This window comes from Parus major, chromosome 2, assembly GCF_001522545.3.
Source record: "Parus major isolate Abel chromosome 2, Parus_major1.1, whole genome shotgun sequence".
Classification (NCBI taxonomy): domain Eukaryota; kingdom Metazoa; phylum Chordata; class Aves; order Passeriformes; family Paridae; genus Parus; species Parus major.
In genome coordinates, this window is record NC_031769.1 from 141080030 (window position 1) to 141098025 (window position 17996).

Here is a 17996-nt window from a genome sequence, read left to right on the forward strand (position 1 = left end):
CATCCCTTTTTCCATGTCTCCTTCCCTCCCCCCTGACCCCCACCTTTATTTTCCTTTTTCTGGTCCTTTTTTTTTCATTCCTCCTTTCTTTTTATTTTCTGTTTTTTCCCCTCTTCTTTGCTGTTTGCCACTATTCTATATATGAAAAGTCACCATCTCTTTTTTCCAGGTAGTAGATTTTGACTATAATTGAGCTGTAGGTATTCTGACCACATAAGAACTAAACAAAGGGGATGTCACTTCTGTACTGGTCTGGCTTCAACCTGGGGATGAAAAATCACCTGTGGACAGCGAGTGGAAGTCTGTGAAAAGCTGTACTGGTAGTGGGCTGAGAGATGACTTAAGTGCCAAGTTCAAGACCCTTGACTTCAGCCTAAGTAGCCAAATGTTAAACCCGTGAGGCAGTGTCTGGTGTGAATAGCTGCAGAGTACAGTTCCACTGGCAGCTCCCAGGACAGCTGCACAGGTGTTTCAAACTTTCTGGAAGGCAGCACAATGTAGAGACAAATCTTGCCGGTTGTGTTGCTCCCTCACTTGGCATACTTGCTCCTCACCTAGAGCTCCAAAGATTGAGGGAAGACAAATCAAGAGTCCTTTAGCCATTTCGAAGCAGCAGCCAGAGGTGTTGATCAAATAGATAAATAAATAGAGTCCAGACTCCAGAGATGGGCTCACTTCCAGGAGAGCTGCTTTTATCTACTCTGGTGTCCTGATGGAGCAACTCTCTTTTGAGGTAAAACAGACAGTTTGGGTTGTTCAGCATGGAGAAGAGAAGGTTCTAAGAAGACCTTAGAGCACCTGCCAGTACCTAAAGGGGGCTACAAGAAAGCTGGAAAGGGACTTGTTACAAGGGCGTGTGATAGAACGAGGAGGAATGGCTTCAGACTGAAAGATGGCAGGTTTAGGTTGGACATTAGGACGCAACTTTTTGCTGTGAGGGTGGTGAGGCACTGGCAACAGGTTGCCCAGAGAAGTTTTTGATGTCCTGTGGCTGGAAGTGTTCAAGGCCAGACTGGATGGGGCTTTCAGCAACCTGGTCTAGTGGAAGGTGTGGATGGCAGGGGGGGGATTATTGAAACTAAATGATCTTTGAAGCTCCCTTCCTACCCAAACCACTTTGTGATTCTTGAAATCCTGCAAGTTGTGATCTCCTATTTCAATTGATCCATTAGCATTAATTTAGAGGGAAGAAACATGACATTTTCAGTCCTTTCAGCAGCTGAGACATGCTCGTGCCAAGACACTGCTGGCAATGGCTGCAATACAGAGGTTCTGTAGAAAGGTGGAAGAATGGCTGAGCCCAGAGCCTCAGTATAGCATTCCCTTCATCTACACAGGATCAAAGCACCATAAAATACCCTGGATAAATGTTAGTGAACCTACAGAAATATTCTCTCAGAATATCACTCTTCTCTGATTCTCCAGGGAAACAGGTCAGCCTACCAAATGTGACAGGAGTCAACAATAATTACATTCATAAGGGGCATTTGCTGACTTAATCTCTTCATGGCTTTGTCTTGGCATCTTGTGCTGTTTGTGGAGAGCTCATTTAAATGGGCAGTTGTTTGTCCCTGTGCCTGGGTGGCTGGTCTTGTCACTCCTCCTTGTATCTCTCATGGTAGTGAATTGTAAATATATATATATATATATTTAAAGTCAGGGCTTTCATTACATCATATTCAGCGGCATGGTCTCCTTTTTGTACCATCTCAAATTTATCCTTCAAATAAAACATGTAATTTTTTAACATCATTTCAAAATGCTGCAATAATATTATTGCAGACACAAGTATTGTAGCTATTTATAAGAACAGGATGCTCTCAGTTTCCTGGGACTGTACAGTATTTTCAATTTCTGGCTTCTCTTTGAGAATTGTGTAAACCACTCTTTATTTTCAGCAAAGCATCTGTTTTAGCTTCGCGATTACTTTGTCCTTTAGACTGAAAGGGGCCTCAGAGCGTTTTAACCTCCTGCTTCCCCTGCCTTGTAATCCCCCCAGGGTTTGCCAGGCTCCTTCCCAACATGAATGGGGGCCGGAGGGGCAGCAGGGAAAGGGGGGATTCACTTCCGATGAAGTCAGCGGGGCTCGGTCCCGGCGGGGGAGCTGGGAAGGTCCCCTCCTCCTGTCCCCTCTCCCCTGTCCCCTGTCCCCTCTCCCGCAGCTCAGGACACTGCCAGTGCCGGATTAGGCAGCGCAGCCCGGAGCTCGGAAGCCGGCGCTGACTTCACTCCCCCGCCACTGACCTCCTCATGGGAAGTTTTTCCCAACAGGAAGATGTATGAGGTTGTTAAATACTTCCCAATGTCTGGTTGAAGTTTCCCCTTTCCTAATTTAATTTCACTTTGCTTATGATTTAGGTGATTGTTTAAGAAAAGAAAAAATCACTTTTTTTGGACAGTTTACGTATCTTTTTCAGTTTGAAACATCTTACTCTACTTCTAAGTAGATAAAAATCCTTTGGTCTGTCACAGCTGCAGTGGATACTTCCTTTAGAGAACATCTCCATCTCCACTAATTGCTTTATCCCAATGTAAAGAGATACTTTAAAAAAAATTAAGTCATGGGTTAGAAAAAAAAGAAGTGTGCTTGAAAAAGAAGGATGCAGCAAGCGTGTCCTTTTTTCCCACATCATTCCTAAGTCGTAACTTGGTGCCACTTTCTTTTCATGTTTCCATTGGTGGTTTGTGGAGCTCCACCTTTGATGGGTTCCCTGTACACCCATCAGCAGCACAGATCCCTGGTGCTGGGCAGTTCTTGTGTCTCCCAAGGCCCTGGGCTGCAGCAGGCCTGCAGCTGAGTTCCTGTGAGGAGCAAAATGCAGAAGAGTGGGTCATCCCTCCTCCTGCTGTGGAGTTCTGGGGGAGATAAAACACCTCACCCAAACCCAAGGAGGGTTATGGCATGGTGTAAAGCTGGAGCTTGACGCCCTGCTGAAGTTCCAGCACCTCAGCCTTGGGCTAGGTCATCTCCCAGGGCTGCTGGAACTCAGTGGGGAACTTGGGCTGTGTGGGGCCATGCTTGGCTCTTGAAGCATCTTTGATTTTCATTGAGCTTCTGCTCTTGAGGGTGGAAAAGGAATTTATGTCCTCTGGAAAACATAACAGGCAGCAGAAGCCTTGACAAGTTTGGTACCATAAAAGCAAGGAGGAAGGAGACTGCTCCTCCTTCCTGTGTCTCTTCCTTCCCCTCTCCATCGTTCCTCTTCCTGCTTGGAACTCTGCCTCTGGGACTCAACCTCCACTTAAGGGAGTGCCACCACCCCTCCTGGTCAGGAAGTGAGTTGTGCAGCTGAGAGATGCTGATTTTTGGAAGCCCTGTTAGATGTTTTTGCTTGCTCTTCTTGGAGATTAAGCATGGGAACAGTTGCAGCCTGAGATGCCAGTAGCTGACAGTTGCATCTGACACGTATTTCAATTTTTGTTATCTTCCTGCAGCTGTTTTCACAACACTCATATGAAAGGTCCACTTATCTCACTACTTCCATGGTAGAAAAGGCTAAAGAAAACATTCCTGTTTGTTTGTATTGAAACTGGTATGGTTTGTGGCTTTTATGTTTTCTTGCAGGGTTTTTTTTTTATCATCTTGAACTCTTGAGCAGAAGGTAACAAAACACTCAAGGGCAGAGTCTTATCTCTTCTACATCAGTGCAAAGGTAGAACTGTCACTGACCGTGGGATTGCATTGTCTCATTTCAGAGGCATGCCCTCTGTTTTAAATAAATAGATGAATCCGTCTTCAAATGCACATTAATTTTTCACTCCCTTTTCTTACTCACTAAGGTATGTTGTATTACAGTTATTAGGAGTCACTATAACACAGCAGTTGCATCATTACTAAAGACCTTTTGTTTTTATCCTTCATAAAAGCAGCATAATATCAGAGGGATGGATGTAGAGGGGTTAATCTGGCATCCTGGGGCAGTGCATTGATCCACTCAAATACAACTTTGCATGTATGGACACATGTGTTGCACACATCTTGCAGCAGCACTGAAGTTTGGAAGCTGGAGCCTGCGTGGTGCCTGCAGGACTGGCCAGGTTTGGCACTGGAGCTTCCCTGGGACATGAGGGATTTTATGGGACACAAGCTGTGGCTCCTTGTGTCCTTTTCTTCTCATGGCTGGTGTGGTGTCCTGAGGTTCAGGAGATGTTCTCCAGCACAGCACTGTTTGTCCAGCCTGGAAGGGTAGCCTGGGTCTTGTTAGCTTTTGTTATTCGATGAACTGAGAGGCTGCAGAGTGGGGGAAGGAAGAGCTTGATTTCTCATGTGTGTGCTCTCAGGTTGAGACTGAGCTTGTCTTGTGGGGAGGCAGAGGGGTTTCTGATGTCATTACAGGTCTTTGTGTGTCTGGTCATTAGCTAGAAGCAAATCATAAGATTTTTAAATTGGCTAAAGTTTGCATGGAATAGGTGAGTCAGACACTTCCCCCTTGCAATGGTCTTCCTGTCTGCAGAGCAGTGGCGGGTATCGAGGGCTTCACTTGCCACTCTGCCCCAGCAGCTCCAAGTCAACTGGAAACCCTTTCCAAAGGCTGCATTCCTTTGATCAGTGACTAGTGAACTCAGGTACTTAAGGTAAATGTTACAGCTTTCTGGGAACTGTCACCTGAGTGACACATAAATGGTGTGAAATTCTTGTCACGGAGCCAGGTCAGCTGACACAGGAATGTTTTCCACTTGTGTGGAGATACAAGAGAGGACCTCCCAGTGCTCCTGGATGCTGAGGAATTCAGCCTCTCAGCCTTTCTGAGGTTTTCCTGCCTGCTTTGTAAACTGTGAAAACAAAACACACAGATGAAGAGAATTTCCCGAGATCATGTAGGATGCTGCTGTGCTTGAGATCAGAATCGTCATCTTCCGTGTCCCAGTTTTCACTCCATCTATTAATACACCACGCTATTTTTAGCCCTCTAAGTAGCCACGTTGTTTGTAATTAGCTTCACTAATAACTGCTCTTCCATACGCTGCAGGACCCACCAGCGGAGCAGCACGCTTTTCCGAGCCAAGCTAAATACAAGGGTAGCTAATAAAAGGCATCCGCATTTCCAGTTGGTTGCTGCTGAGCAGACACGTGTCCTTGTAGCTCTTGTGATCAGTCAGCTGCCTAAATGCAGCTCCTGTACTTGGGTTAAGGACAAGGTGTTACTACTCAGGGTTTCCGGGGCGTTCCCTTGCTGACCTTTCAGGAAAGTGAAGAAGCACGCTCTCTCCCTCTCTCCGGGTGTGCTGAGTCAAGGCTGCTGCTTTCGAAGAGAGATAGCATCTCGCAGTACCTCGAGCTGGAAATTTAATTAATGGCTGCAAACATCTTAGGTGTGACGGCTATATTTACACCCCAAGAGAATTACTAGTTACTGTAGGGATTGGGAGGTGCAGCTGGAGCAGCTGCATGGAGCTGCGTGACCAAACCAGATGCAAATGCACCAGATGACTGCAGAGATGATGCTGAGCTGCAGTTCTCTTGAATTCCACCAGTGACTGCAATTTTGCTCCATTAAAAACACAATTGCTTCACCAGTACCAGCACAAAGGTGCTACCTAATCAAACAGACACATTAGTAGTTGGGAGGAACAGACTGTTTTCACACATTTTCTTTTAAGAATCCAGTCTCCAAACTTCCAAGCCCAAAATAAGGAACCAGAAATGTTGTCTAGCATGCAGAAAACAAGGAGCTGGATGACTGCAGTGCTGCATCACCTCTCTGCATGCTTTCTGTGTGACTTTTGCACCAGCTTTGTGTACAACAGCAGTTGTAGGGGCAGCCAAATGAGCTTCCCTTTCAGCAAAGGCCCACGTCAGAGGGCTGTTAACTCGAGAGCTGTGACCTCCTGTGAGAGTGCTGCTCGGTCGCCTTCAGATCTGCGAGATCTGTGTCAACGTCACCATGTTTTGCATGCGAGGATTTTTTTCGCTCTCCTCTTTGATATAAATATATCGAGATGGTTATCTTTAACTGTGCACACACGCATGCAGGCCAGGCTGGTTCGCTGAACACTGGCACAAGATGTGTATGCTTAAACCAGCGGTCTTTATTCAGGCAAAGCCCCTGTAGGTTTTTCCTTGCTTCTGTAAATTCCAGAGCCTTGGTCCAAAGCTGGCAGTGCACATTTGTTTGCCTTTGTATCGTAATACAGATGGGCAATCCTACGTTTATTTACCGATAGAAATGCGCAGAACTGTGATAGGTTGCTACATAGTTTATTATTGATTTTGTTCTTTTTTATTTCTGCAAAACTGGCTAGGTTAATTGCTATATTAGAACAAAAAAAAAATTATTTTTTTTTTTTACTGAAAATTGAGCTGACAAAATGGTATTTTCATTTGCAGGAGTCTCCTAATTTGGGTCTAATATTGTATCACACGTGCTCCAAAGCACTGACAGGACTAGATTACATCTGTGGCCAGTTCAGTTCCTACTCAGCACTTTATTTGCATCTTGGCAAGAAGATATGACACTTTTTCCCCCTCTTCACTGTATTTTGTAATTTTGTATGAAACACATGTTTGGACATTTTAAAGGCAATTTTGGTCATATAGCATAACTGAATCAAAAAATACCAAACCAAGCCCCAAACCCAGAATTATAAAACTCTAGTAGGAAGGTCTCAGAGGAGAACCTAGAAAATTAGGAGGGTTACTCAGAGGCAAGTTGCCTTCCCAAAAGTGCTTACTTGGTCCAGTTCTTGTGTTCTTCAGATAAATTCAAATGGGAAGAAGTGGACAGAAAGACCTGGGATGGGAAAGGCTGGAACAGCAGGTTGCTTGTTCAGCCCAGTACAGGTGTATCAGGGAGGAGATGGATGACCTGCTGAGACCAGAAGGAGACTGATGCTTCAGGAGCAAATGGAACTCACCTGTTATGGTGGTAATTAGGCTGAACATAAAAAGAAAGTTTTTAATTTTGGGGGAAGCTTTTTAATAAGAGTGTTAGTATTAAGGGGTTTGGTTTGTTTCTGGGTAGGATTATATGTTTGCCTGAGGAAGATGCTTATGGATTTCATGCTCCAGGGAGGCCCTTCTCAATCCTATTATTTAAAAAAAAAAAAAAAAAAAAAAGGAAGAAAAATGTGTATATGAAAATAAATTTGAGATTTCAGGAGAGATTAAGTTGGCCTAGTTTTATTTCTAAATGGCTGTCCCCATGCAGAGCCTGTGCTTTAATGAAAGAATCAATTTTATCATGTCAGTTTTAGCAGGTCCAGAGGAGGCCACGGAGATGATCAGGGGATTGTCTCACCTGTGAGGAAAAGCTGAGAGAGCTGGGGTTGTTCAGCCTGGAGAAGAGAAGGCTCTGGGGAGACCTTAGAACACCTAAAGGGGATACAAGAGGTCTGAAGAGGCACTTTTGACAAGGACATGGAGTGATAGGACAAAGGGGAGTGACTTCATACTGAAAGAGGCTAGGTTTAGTTTGGACATGAGAAAGAAATATTTTATGATGAGGGTGGTGAGATCCTGTAACAGTTTGCCCATAGAAGTTGTAGATGCCCCATGCCTGGAAGTGTTCAAGACCAGGTTGGATGAGGCTTTAAGCAGCCTGGTCTACTGTGCCTGGAAATTGTCCCTGCCCATGGCAGTTGATGTGGACAAGATATCCTTAAGGTCAACTTCCAACCCAAACTATTCTGTGATTCTATGAAATGCTAGCCATGACAAGAGCTTTTATTTTCCAGTCCCTTCCAGGTAGGAGAAGACAAAGGTGGCCATCTCAGGCTTCACTTGTGGGTATGGATGTCTTGGGGTTTGGTGGCTCTGTGTTGGTCCCCACAGCCATGTCCTTGTGCCTCTCCCCACTTGCAGGCAAGTGGACAGAAGCATTGTGCCCACCCTGGGATCCCCTTGCCCACAAAGCCTCACAGCTGGGCTGCAAGAACAGCAAATGGGCTCCTCTGTTCTGCCTGGAGCCTGCATGGCAGCCTGTGTGAAATGCTTTAGCAGCTCTGAGTTACCAGCACAGGGTGATTCATACACGGGGTTTTCTCTCACTTTCTGGCATGTGAAGTTGGGGAGGTGTTTGGAGTTTTCTCCCCTCACAGTTCCCGCTCCCCAGCTCCCCTCTGAAATCTCTGTGAGACACCCACACCCCCTTGGGAGACCCTTGGGGTATTTCCTCCACCTCCCCAGCAGCGATTTCTCTGTGAGAAAATTCTCTAAGTCTTGACCTCAGCTGCTGTGGCTCACCAGAGTCTACAAGGCACAGGCAGGCAGCGAGCACAAACGTCGCATATGGCTGGGTGCAAATGAGCCTGTACGGTCATTCAGGGTTGCTTTCATCAAACAGTCTTGAAAGAAGTCTTTATCTTTTTCTGTCATTATTTTCACCACTAATTTATTTGCAATTTAATTGTTATGCTTTAGTCAACAGGGGGAGGTGAGGAAGCATCCCCCATGTTCTGAATTGTTTTGCACACAGCTGGTGGCTGGGCTGGGGTTTCCCTGATGTTGGGGATGTTAAAGACACTGACCTCAAGCAACTCTTCCTGAGCACTGTGTCCTCACTTGGACAATCACTCACTGCCAAGCAAGGAAGTGTTGAGCACAGAAACCCAGACTGACATGTCTGTACGTTGGAGTCCCAGTCCCAAAAGCTGTGTCACGTACAGCCCCTGCCACTGGTGTTGGCTGAAGCATCCACCAGCAGGAAGGGTCACATCATGGTTGATTTAGTGGTTCTTCACTCCCACTCCATATGGACCCTGATATTTGTCTTGGAGCTCCTGGTGTGCATGTTTCATCCAATGACCCCCAAACCACCTTTCCCTCTGCCACTTTGGGTGCTGTCTTGCTGACCAGACACCATCCTCTGCATTTCATTTCTTTAATAATATATTCTGATAGGTTTTTTTTCTTCCTTCTTGTTTTCTTCACAGATTTATCTGGAAAGTGTGACTGACAGGAGCAGCTTACTCACCATTAGATAAGTATTGGAGATGACTCATGCTGGAGTATTGGTAGCTGTGCTGCTGAGATGGATATCCTGTTTTATAACTGCTATAGTGTGATGCCAAGAGCCAGGAACCTTAATTTCACTATCCAGGCTTTTCTGTGAAAGTGCTTTGGGTCTCTGGCACCTTTTCTCCTTGGTTTGTCCATCTAAAGGGTTCACAAGGGGAGGTTTTGCTTCCCCCAGTGGGGTACAGGGTATGGGGCAGCTCATGGTACCTTGAAATGAAAGCTAGTTGAAAGGCTGTAGCTTTATAGCTCTTCTTCAGGACGTGCAATATTTGTCTTTTTCATAGATGTCATTAGTGTCTTTCCTCGATTCTTTGGGTTTTTTTGTTTTGTTTGTGTTTTTTCAGAGCCATTAAACCCTTTCTTCAGCGGAACAAACCAGAAGGTGCAGAAACAGGTAAGGCAACTGCTCTTCCAGCATGTTACTTTTGAATCATTTAAAGCAAAATACTGGTTGCAGCAAAGTGCAAAAAAACCCCATATTGACTCAATGGCAAGTGAGAGTTGTACCCAATGTACTCAGCTCCATGAGAGGCCCTGGAATTACTACATTCAAGAACAAATTTGCAGGCTACCTGAGACTCTGTGTCTGAACCTCCCTCTGCTTCCAAAACCACTGGCCTCAAGGCTGTGTGAGCAACAGGTGGTGAGATTTAAGAAGTGATGATGAGCAAGAGAAAGGAACCTGCCCGTGGGGAAGATGCAAAAGGAACTGAGCTGTGAAGGTGGGGGGTATGTACAGGATGGCAGGAGCTGCTGGGGAGGTGTTAAACCAGTTGGGGTGGCAGGGGACTGAGGTGGCTTTAGCTTGGATGGGTGCAAAGCACCATACAGCAATGAGGGAAATTTGGAGTTAAAAGAAGAAATTTTTCAAGGGTGCATTGCAGCGAGGGCCATGCTGCTAGTGATGGCAGCATGTGTGGCTCTGCCTGATGTTCCTACCTGTGTGTGGATGGTGTCACTGGGGATGGCTGGGACCTCACCTGTTGCACACTCTTGGGCATCATCTGTGGTTCCCACCATCCTTAAACTGCCGAGGATGTTTGGTTTCCATCAAGGTGCCGGGCCATGACTGAGAAGCTGTGGCTGGAGCAGTGCATCCCTGTCACCATCAGTAGCCTGGGGCAGGACCTTCCAGTGGGGCAGTGGAGGTGTGTCAGGTGCTGCACGTGCTTTCTTAGCAAACAAGAGCTAGAGCCCAGGAGGAAAAATCTGCATTGAGGATCTGTGCTGTGCCCCAACAGCATGATTTGTGTCTCAGCATTTACTGTGAGGGTGTTGAGGCACTAGAGCAGGTTACTCAGAGAAACTGTGAATGCCCCATCCCTGGGAATGTTCAGGGTTTGGCTGGATAGAGCTCTAAGCAAACCGATTTAGTGAGAGATGTCCTATATGTGTTATGTGCCCATAGCAGCAGGGTTGGACTAGATGATCCTTGAAGGTCCTTTACAACCCAAACCATTCTGTGGTTCTATGATTTTGATACTTTACTACATTCATTGGAGCTTCTGTTCTTCAGGCTGTTATGGCACTTTGGAGTAAAAAAGTGGGTCCTGCTCATATGTAAAATAAAAAATATGTATTGCATCTGGCTCGAGCAGAAAACCCTGCACGATGGTTTGTAACATAGTCTCAGTTAGGTCCCTGCCTCATAGAGTAGAAAATGCTTTTAAGGCCTCCTCCATTTAGGCTCTGCATCAGAGATAGTCACATGCTGAAACTACCTCAGGACTAAATTTTTTTGAGTGATAATCTGATGTTGCTCTTGGTAGAAAGGGTGGGAATTTGGCTTTTGGGGATCTTGTAGAATCAGTCAATGAATGCAAGGGTCAGGGCATCAGGAATTTTACCAGCGTGTTCTTCCATTTTGGGCATATCCTCCTGCATTGACATGCCTAAAAAAGCCACAAAACTCTGACAACTGCTCTTAACCATCACTTCATGGAAATATTTTTGGGGTAGAGAAATGAGAACACTTGCCCCTGCCCCATTCAGCTCGCATCACTGGGGTCAGGATGGCGGCTCAGAGGCAGGATCTGTGCTTCCCCGTGGGTGGTCTCAGCTCTACATATTCAAATCGAGCACCCAGGCATGTCACCTCGGCGCAGCACGGGCTGAGAGAGGCACAGGGGCTTTCCAGCCCTGTGGGCCATTATTAGTAAGAGGGTTTGTGTGTGGTGTGTCTTCTGGTTCAAGCTGTGAACTGCCACCCGGCTCTAAAAACTGCTGTTTAGCCTTGGTCATACTATTGCAAAAAGTTTCCGAGAAGCATAATAACTTCCCTAAATATATATATATTTTATGTCTTAAGATGCTTGGGTGTTTGTTAGTGCTGAAAATTTGCTGACCCCAGTAGGGGGGATTTGTACTCTTGCCATCATTTGGGAAGGTAGATAGTGGATAAGGAAGTGGTTGTTGGGGTCTTGCTTCTATCTCTGTTGGTTTGGGATGGTGGATTTGGGGGCATGTTTGAGGGTTTGGTGAGTAGGTAGAACAATTAATAGCAATGTGAGTGGCCTGTATGGTAACTTCAAGATTGTGCCAGCTGAGCAACTAGATCAGGTATTACAGATCCCAGGGCACCTGAAGTCCAAATAGGTTTTTAAATTACACAGGTCATTTCAAAAGAGATAATTAAGTTTCTGAGTTCCTTAGTAGTGCCTACAAATGTTCCGGCAAATGGCTCATGAAGCACTTGCAGTCTATAACTTCTGCCAGAGGAAAATGGGCTATTAGGTGGAAATTAGCTGCCCATGTGGCATTTTCTGTCTTGGAGTCTCAGGGAGTTTTACTGAGATGTGTTAATACAGCTGTGCTGAAGGTACTACTCATCTGCACGCTCTGATAACCATCCTGATGTGAAGTGAATCCCTGTGGAGCTGTTAGAGGCGTTGCTGCTCCTAGTTCCCAACCTACCTGGTTGCCAAAAGCTGCTACCCACAGAGGCAGGGCTAAGGATGAGCTAATGTGCATCTGCACCTTATCTATCCCTTGCTCTGTATGAGCACAAACCCATCTTTGCTTGCTGGGAGAACTGGAGCACCAAGTGGCAAGCTGAAATGTGGCATGTCTATTCTGCCTCCCTTTACTGGGGCAGAGGAGGATAAAAGGCTGGAAGTGCACTGAGGTGGAGGCAGTGACATGTCAGGTGATGAAGTTAGGCTTTGAGAGCAGTTTCACCCTCTGGAAGTGTCTGCTTTTTTACATTTGACTTGTTGGCAAGGTGGGAGTCATCTTATGGTACCCCCCCACCATGTAGGTCAGCAGTGCAGCTTTTGGTTAATGCTGCAGCCAGGGGAGATCTAGTCAACATTGTCCGTGGGATTTAAGGTGTGATGGACCCCTGATGAATGGGACAAATCACACCTTCATCTTCCTTGGTTGTGTGGCAGATTCTTCATCACCTGCAAAAACACTCTATGCTGACTTGTTTGGATGCAGATGCCAAGGCTGCAAACACCTTTCTTTGATGAGATGTGGCGTGCCTCAGCCAGCTCACTCTGACTAGATACAATACTTCTGATGGCTCTGGGGTGGGTGAGATGAATCTGCTGCAGCAAAGCTCATCCCCAGGCTGTGGTGGGCTGTCTGGGGAGGGAGGGGGGTGTTAAAGCAAGTTTAGTGGGCCCTTCTTGCAGTGGCTCTGACTTTGCACCATCTGGAGAAGATGGTGGTAAGGTCAAGGCCAGCTTGGAGAAGGGAAAACTCTTATAGGTAATTTGCCATTTGGCAGTGGCTGAGTCACCCACAGTCTGTGCACCCACTGCATCTGTGACCTGTCAATGTGATGTGGAGGCAAAGTAGGATTTGAGGGCATGGCACAAGAACAGTTCGGGATCTTTTCAGGAATAGTGTTGTTTGAGGCAATATGGGGACAGTAAATACTGTCCTTTTCTTCACAGATTTAATTAGTTTTGTGGCAAAGGTTGCTTTCTGTCTTGGCTCAAGGATTTAATAATTTTAATACTTGCCTTCTGGAGGTCCACAGGGCATGTGAGCATGGGGAGCACAGGCTGATGGGCACCTGGTGAACATTCTCATGCTGATGCACAGGGATGGTTGTACCACTGAGCTCTGGCCATGTCTCTTTCCAGGTCCCAACACCTTCTCCCTTCTAGATGATCCCTGGTGCAGGTGTATGGGGCTGGCTGTGCCATCTGCGCTGGTTACAATCAAAGGGGAAATCTGGCAGCACATTTCCCCTTTGCAAGGGGGTTCTCCATGGCTGCTGCAGAGCCTGAGCAGGGAGCTGCTACAGCTGACCCTGCTGCTGGAGCACATCTATAGATGTACTATGAACAGGGAGGAGGGGAAGCACCTGGAGACACATCTGCACTGGACCATGTCATACAGCTGTCCTAAGTGGGCAGCAAGCCCAGTCAGTAGGTCTGCACAGTGCCACTGTCCTGCCCATATAGCCTCACAAGCCTGCCTGCCTGTCCCAGGCAATGTCAGCCTGTGCAAGAGACTGGTGCTTGTTTGGTTGTGTCTTAAAGCCTTGATTGCTGCCAGATCACTACCCCGAGTCTCCCCCAGCTTCATTTTTTCTCTTTGCATTTGGAGTTGCAGCCTGAAAACTCCAGCTAAACCCTGTGCCCCAACGGCTGCTCATCTCAAAGTGCGGAGCCAGCTCGCAGCAGCTGCTAAAATAGCAGAACTGAAGTGGGGAATGAAAAGTGAGATGGTGATTAAGACCCAATTTCCTGTCGTGGCCCCACAGTGTTCCTGCCGGCAGTGGAGACATTGGCAGCGCTGGTGTGAAATGTCTCAGCCTTCTGCCTTGGGCTGCCTGAGTGCTCACACTGCCCTGTGCTGCTCGCTGGTCTCAGTGCTTTGTAGGTGTTGGTTTGGCCGAGCTCAAGGGAAGATGAGGATCCTTTTTAGGAAGGGGGAAAGGGTAAGGAGTCCATGCAGTCTGGTCCTGGCTGAGCTGGAGAGCAGCTGTGGTGAGACCCAGGCCAGCCCAGAAGCAGGCTAGTGTTAGTTGGTGTGTGTTACCTGGAAGATATGGAAGAGTACACAGGCTTTGGAAACACTGGTAGTACTGGTCCTCTGGATTTTTTTTCCTATCTCTGCCAGTATTTTTCCTTGGACCCACTTTTTGGGACTGAGAGAGGAAGATGCAAGAAAGAGAGATGGCTGCTAAAGGGATGGTGAAGCTTCCTAGCTGATGCTGTTTGTTCCAAGAGCACATGGGTTGTTCACCTGTCCTACCGTTTGGTCCCTCACTTACCTAAATGTTGTAAAAGAGCAAATGCATTTGAATTAGAATCTTTCTGGACTTCTTGCATCAAAAGTTCATTCAAGAGAAAACATGAAAAACGGAGTACAAAGATGATGCTGAGCTGATGGCTCTTCCTCTAAGGACACTCTTCCACTTGCACTTATTAACATGCTCTATGTGTATGAGTATCAAAGGCAGCTTCAGGTTTATTTCTCACCCTGGAAGTGCAAATCACTGCTCTCCTGTCTGTGCTCCAGCAGCTCCTAGATCCATGTTGTAGAACCTGATGTGTTTCAACAGTACACATCATTGTAAACTTGTTACTGATCGGAGCAGAAATGTACAACACAGAGATGGGACTTTGTTACACTTCATCCTCTGAAGAAAGCCAGTTGCAAAAGCCACTCCAAAGAGCCCAGAGCCGTACAGACCATGGTATTTGCTCTTCACTTAGTGGTTACCCCATTTCTTTCTATGTTTGAAAGTCAGAGCAGCTCCCATTACCCACCCCTCCTAAACCCACCAGAATCTCTCACTAACTTTTGCTCTGTGAAGGAGAGTTACTGCTTAATTGGGCAGCATGAGTGATCACTGCACTGTTGGCTTTTGCTCTTCCTGGCTTCTCTTGGAGTCACCTGCATCTCCTCCAAGGCTGCTCCTTCTGCATTCATGCAGCACCCAGTGCCACTGGCACGGACTGGGAAGGCTTCTGTTGTACGAGGTCACATAACTGCCCTGCTCAAATCTGATCAGTTTGAAGGAAATGCAGATAGAAATGTAAATATATTTTTCACAGAGCAAGTAGTCAGCACATGGGAGAGACTCACAGACAGTAGTGCTGTTGGGGAAGATGTGCTATTTCACAGCAGCCAAGGTGATTGCCCTGAATTGGTATCTTCTACTTCCATTACTTTCCCCCAACCCAGGGGGAAACACTCTGCTGGTGTGCAGCCTGGGGCATGCATGGCCAACATGCAAAAGGCAAGGAAGGGGTCAGAGGGGATTGTTCATCCTGAGCCTGGCAAAGCCTCACACATCATCTGAAAGGGGCAGCTTCTTGCAGAGAATCAACTTCCTGTGGTCATGAAGAGACTTGTGACATGGTGGAGAGGGATATTTTGTACTCTTCTTGTGCCTTTCATACCAGAGAGGTTCAAAGTGCTTTTAAGACTATTTTCATAGTCCTGAGGAAGGGATGAGCTGTTGGTTTTTCATGAAATGTCCTTTCCTGCCAGGAGAACAGCACTCAACTGTGGCAGCTGCAGCACTGGAAGCCAGAACTTTTCCAATGTACCAAATTCTACAAAGCAGCACCACTGCATGGTGTCATTTCAGGAGGCTGGAGGAAGAGCTACCCAGAATTGTTTTGAGTATTTTAGGAGCTATTTTGAAGGAGAGTGGGTTAAAGCAGAGGAAATAGTGCAGACATGGATGGTAAACAGCTGCATTTTGAGCAGGCAGGGCAGGTATGGCTTTGAGGTGATAGCAGGGAACAGACTGCAAATGAATTTCTGTGCATAATGCCACCTTACAGATAAAAAACACTTCCCCATTTGACAGAGAGATCTTTCATATCAGTCTAAGGAGGAAACAGTGCTTGGCTAAGAGAAACAGCATAGGCTTGGTCTGGTAGCACCTGGCATATTCCCTAGTCCTGGTCCCTAGGCCAGCAAGGCTACAGAAAACATGAAGAATCTGGAAAACTAATAAACTTCATCCTAGGATCCCAAGCTAGTAGAATGTTCCAAATGTCCTTAACTAAACTCCTGCAACTGAGAATGGCAGTTTTGTTGTCATCTGTTAGTCACAGCACGGAAAGGCAGCAGGCTGTGTCACCATCCTGACTGCCAGGTGATGGTCACAGGGCAGGGAGGCTCTGGCAGAAGCAGAAGATTTGGTGGAAGAGGAAGGATCTGATGTAGTGAAGTGACATGGGAGATTGGACTGGGTGATCCCAGCATCCCTGTCAGTCTGTGGAAGAGGGCAGGTGTGTGGGCAGCTCACCAGTCCTGATGTCACTGAGGATGGTGTGCAGATGGCAGCTCCTCATCCTGTGGTCTGTATAGAGCTCTGTGGCCATCCACTAGCCTTGGAGTGCTTGGATTGCTTCTCCAGTGTGATTCCATGTTCATGATCACATATACCAGGCAGTGCTGACATATGGTGTAAGTTGGGAACTGCATGGGAGAGCAACTGGAGGAAATCATGGCTGGCATGAGCCATTTCCAGTGGTCTCTGCTGCTTTCTGGCTTTGCTCAGCCTGGTGGTGGTGGATGTGCTCCCACCTTGCAGTGTGTCCAGCCCAGCCCAGAGGTTGTGGGTCACACTTGGATGTGCCCTCCCTTTGCCAGCTATGCCAGCTTGGCTTGCTTGCCAAGTCCATGTTCAGCATGACAAGTGTCAGCAGCAGAGCCAAAGGATTGCCAGGGTGTTTTGGATTCTGTTTGCAAAACCTGCAAGGAGATGGAAAAAGGTCATTTTGTCTGGGGCAGGGGAGAAGGAAAGATGCATAAGGCAGAAAACAAAGCATCTCTGCGACAACTTGATAATCTTGGAGGTCTTTTTCAACCTTAATGATTCTGTGATTCTGTGACAGGAGAGCAGCAGGGAAATAAAAACAGATAAAGAAAGAGATAAAAACTGTCTCGCCCCTTAGCAACCTTCTCTTGTATCTCTCCTCGCTGAGTCTCTTTACTACCAATGGTAGGGAATAAAAAGGCAGAAAAAAAAAAAAAGCCACGAGATGAGTTTTGAATGGATGCCAAGGTTGATTTAATTAGATGTATTGAATTTGTTAACTTCTGAACGACGTGGCTGTCACGCAGCACAAGTGGCGGGCTGCGAGTGGCGACGGCAGCGCGGCACCGACCTGCCAAAAGGCTCAGCAAAGCAGAAGGATTGACCTACTTCCCTCAGCTCCATGGAGAGCACAGGCGAGTGCCCTCCACTTGCTGTTGCTGTGCTCCCTGGAGGGCTGTGCATCCCTCTGTGCAGGGGAGAGCTCACTGGGCTGGGGCCTGCTGGGCAGCCCAGCATCGCCCATCATCTCCAGCATGAGCCTGGGGCTGGGTGAATGTCTGTGTGCCCTCGGGAGGCAGCTCACTCAAAGCAAGGGTGACTTGCTGACTTTTGTGCTGACTTCTGTCTCTGGCTGACACTGATTTTCTGCTTCTCCCACATACTGCACCCATAAAATAATACCCGTGTTCTCTGATAATGGGCCCAAATGCTGTTGCAGCTGATAATGGTGATAAAATCACCCATGCACACTGCCATGGCAACCTACAGCAATTGCTTTTTGCTCTTGATGTGTGTCTGCTCTTTGGTGTGAGTGCAGATGTGTGGGGCTGTTCGAGACTTGGCCTGGGAATCACCTGAATCTGGAGGATTTGTTTTCTGTTATGAGCTCTGACATGGATGTGGATCCACTGAACAGCTCCTTGTCTTGCTGGCCACCCTCAGCATGGAGCAGAACATGCTTCCCCTTGTACCTTGCTGGAACCCTGGCAGTGCAAATTGCATCTCAAAAGATTTGTCAGTGCTGGGAAAGAGGCTTCTGAAAGAGAAATTTGCTTCCAAATGAATTCCAAAATGGTTATCAAGAGGAACTGCTGGGTGTCTGCTCCCAGCTCTGCCATTGTGCAATGCATGTGTTGATCCACAGTCCATTCTGATGTTTTGCCCCTGGTAGCAGCCATGAGCCAAACTCCACACATTTATTTGACAGTCCTCTCCATCTCTCATTAGTGTAGATGCAAAAACATGTCCTGTCAAACCATGTCTATTAAGTGCTGAAGAGAGAATGTGGATTTCCTAAGC

At 46.9% G+C, this 17996-nt stretch overlaps 1 long non-coding RNA gene across 1 annotated transcript in view; it reads left to right on the forward strand.

The window, feature by feature from the left end:
* LOC107201042 overlaps positions 1-17996 on the forward strand; it is a 31772-nt gene that overhangs the window by 7401 nt on the left and 6375 nt on the right. Inside the window, exon 2 of the long non-coding RNA XR_004496255.1 lies at positions 8872-9350. This is a non-coding gene — a long non-coding RNA (uncharacterized LOC107201042). The remainder of the gene's footprint in view (positions 1-8871; positions 9351-17996) is intronic.